This window comes from Vicugna pacos, chromosome 1 (genome assembly GCF_048564905.1).
Source record: "Vicugna pacos chromosome 1, VicPac4, whole genome shotgun sequence".
NCBI lineage: Eukaryota > Metazoa > Chordata > Mammalia > Artiodactyla > Camelidae > Vicugna > Vicugna pacos.
Window position 1 is genome coordinate 25,221,027 of NC_132987.1, and position 3,560 is coordinate 25,224,586.

A 3,560-nucleotide genomic window follows, 5' to 3' on the forward strand; every position below is an offset into this window, starting at 1 on the left:
TTTGCTCACAACAGCAGGCAGGTTTTGATTTTCTAGTTTGTGGAATGCAAACTATAATCAAGATCTTCACATTATTTAAAAAATTTTTAGTGTGTGGATCAACCTTGAGATTCTTTTTTTTTGACAATTTCATGGATTATTTCCTCCCTTCCCATCATTCTATCCTCCAGTCCTTTATGGAACACTTGTAAATTAGTCAAGCAGTCTGGCTACTCTGAATCCCAATTAATTATTTCCAATTAATTACCTGAGATGCCACCAGGAAAGGAGGTCCCACCTCACTGATGTGTTCAATTTTAAAGCCTGAGCCACCTCCACCTCCACAGCTGTCTTGTAGAAATGTTTCTGTCTGTTGTTATTTTTCTACCTTCTATCTTTCAGAATTTTCCCTCAAAGTTTCCCCTCCTCAGTATCTTGTATCTGTTCTTAAAGAAAGTTAAAGTCTTGGTCATTTCAGGCCACTATGACAGAATATCACAGACTGGTGACATAAACAACAAACATCTCTTTCTCACAGTCCTGGAGGCTGGGAAGTCCAAAATCCAGGGGCCAGCAGATTTGGTGTCTGGTGAGAGCTCACTTTTTGGCTTATGAATGGCTGTCTTCCCTTTCTTCCCCCCAAATCAATAGAGCTTTGATTGAATCTTTAAAATATCACAAATGAACCCGAAGAATCATCTGGCATCTTGCCGTTTCCGTAGCCGGACGGCTTAGTTGTCATTCATCAGTCTGCTGAACGACTCCTTTTCCAGAGACACAGATACCACCCGAGAGTTTTCTAATATCCTTGTTTTCCTCTGTTATGGCTTGCTGAATCTAAGCAGCTGAATTTGATACGTGTTCAATGTTGTTTCCTTCAAGAATTAATTCATCTTTCTGGGCTTGAGATACTGCACAATTGACGCCTGGCCTGATCTGAATTCTGCGGATGTATTTTTCACCCAAGAAGTTTCGGATTTCAACAAAAGACCCATTCTCCTGAATAATGACGGTGATGGGGGAAGTGAGCCGACACCAACCTCATGTGAAACAGAAGCCTGGTGTAACACCCTTGATCATGTTCTGTACGTGATAGTGTGAATGGCCACCAGTTCTTTTCCATTTCCTACCATTTGTCAAGCTAGAGCCTCTTCTTTTTCTTTCCAAGGAGGTTGAGTTCTACACTGATGTGATTGAAATCCCTCCACAGGGTGCCTCAGGGGCTCTTTACCAGAACTGTGTGTCCCTCCAAGGTGATGTCGACATCTGCTGCATTGGTGACAATCTGATTGCTGAGAATGGTCTTCATTCTCATGGTAGATGCGGCAAAGAAAGCGTTAGCTGTCTTCTTGATTCACCCTCACGTGATGGAGGTACAAGGGGGATCTCTGTGGTTCCTTTTATCAGGACACGAATCCCTTTCACAAGAACTCTACCCTCGAAACCTGATTACACCTCAATGACCCTATCTCTACTACCAACACTTTGGGGGTTAGGATTTCAACATATGAATGGAGGGGGAATAAACAATCAATCCATGACACTGAATAAATTTTGTTCTGGGGAAGGTGTGTGCTCAATTTATCATCTTTAGCCAACCACCTCTCCTTCTCTTCCTGCTGCCTTAGAGTTGACGTGTCATCTTTGCAGAATAATTTAGGCTAAATGTAAGCCCTTGCAAAACCACATGTTTTTAGGACACAGATAACTCCTTACATTTCACGAGTTCAGAATATTTATACCAGTTCTCTGAGTTTCAGCCTATTATCATCTTTATTTTACAGTCTTTACCTTCCTTTCCATGCTACTGGTTTTGAAAGTAGGCAGCCGTGATTGCTGACTGCACAATTCCTACCGCTAGAGCATTGGACTTTCCTCCTCATTTCAACCAGAACCACTTAGATTTTATCCATTTTATACTGTATGCATCTGTTTAAGTTCCTGTCAAAAAAGAAAAGTGGGGGGTTGGTATTGATTATTTTAAAAAGATTGGAACAGCATCTTAAGAAGGAAACCAAAAGCAGTTGGAATTCATGAGTTTATCTTTGGCTCTCTCCCAATATTTTTCTTGATCTTTTCTCATTTCCAATTCGCCTTAAGACCTGCCTTCCAGATGCCTAAAACCACATGTGATCCTCAGATCCAAAACCCATTTAGACTCAACCTTCCAATCGTTATGTTCCTAGCAATTCAATATTGCCTTTCCCTCTTTCCCTGATAAAAATGCAAATTCTACTAGTGCACCAGATCTTATCAAGATGTTACAGAATCATCTTATGAAAAATTCACATGGACATATCAAAAGTGGATAGGAAGCCCCCAGGAAGCATGTTATGTTTTATAATTGGATATTATCCTAACTTATTTCCTGGTGGTAGATATGCAGGCATGTCTGTGTCTGTGGGATCCATTCCTCTCTCTCCCTTAGTCTGCTCAGAGATGTGATATATTCTTCCAATTCAAAGAATAGGACATATAACACTGCAAACCCTTCTACATGTCAAACTTAAGGATCCTCAAATTAGAAGGGAGGTGATGAATTTTCCACTGGCCTGTGACTAAATGAGAAAAATAAGGTCACTACTGTTCATTTGCATAAAGCCAAATTAATTCAGTATGCAGAACAATAATTTGTTCTGTGAATTTTGTGAAATGATTATTGTAGCAAAAAGTAGTCTTATTATGAGTATCCTGATCTTGACAAAGGACTTCCTGTTGTAAAACTTCCAATTAAAAAAAATCATACAGTGCCAAAGCCTTGCAACACAATATATTTTGAGCTTTTGAGGAGGAATGACTGTCATATTCTGAACTCTGTCCCCTGCACAGCAAAGTGTCTATCATATTAGAGTGTCCATTGTATGGAGAATTGAATCATGAGATATATACACAATAAGCCAAGCCTTTCGATGCTGTCAAGAGTTTATGCTGTACTTGCTCCATATTAGCAGAAATCCTATCAAAATTCTACTACTTCTGCACTGGGGTGCAGGTCTATCAGTACTCCCTACTGTTTTTTCCAGTTAGGATTTCGGAGGGAGTTTATGCACTCAGTCCCAGAGAATCAGCAAGATAGTTTAAGGTTTCTGCCTTCCCACTTCTCCATATCTTCCTTTCTAGAAAACAATCCCTTAAGGCATGTTGAAAACTTTCTCCTGTTTTTCTAAAACAGATTTCCAGCCATCAAAATTGTGTGTCCTCCTCTTCTAGCTGATCAGTTTCTTACCTGTCTTTATATGAAAATTGTGCTAAACTGAACTAAGACAAGGAGGTCTAATTTAGAATTCCTGTGCTCATTATTAGTCACATCCCATAGTGTTGGAAATGCTTTTAGGAAATGTTTTCCAGTCCTGGAAAAGTTGAAAGTGTACCATATGTCTTGTTCACAGTGATTCTTCTCCCCCTGGGAAACATAGTAAATGACCTCTAGAAATAATTGCAAAACATATCTTTGTGCTTTATTAGGCTTTTGTGTTTTCTCAAATTTAATAAATACACACATATAATTTAACTTTTGCAAGTTGAGATTTTTTTTGACTGTCCCCTCCGAAAGAAAACTTTATTCCTTCAATGAGAATCCT

General features: G+C 39.3%; 1 pseudogene; it reads right to left on the bottom strand.

Annotated features, from left to right (window-relative positions):
• Positions 1–717: 717 nt before the first annotated feature.
• Positions 718–1,288, bottom strand: LOC102530783 (large ribosomal subunit protein uL6-like; annotated as a pseudogene).
• Between the last annotated feature and the right edge of the window lie 2,272 nt (positions 1,289–3,560).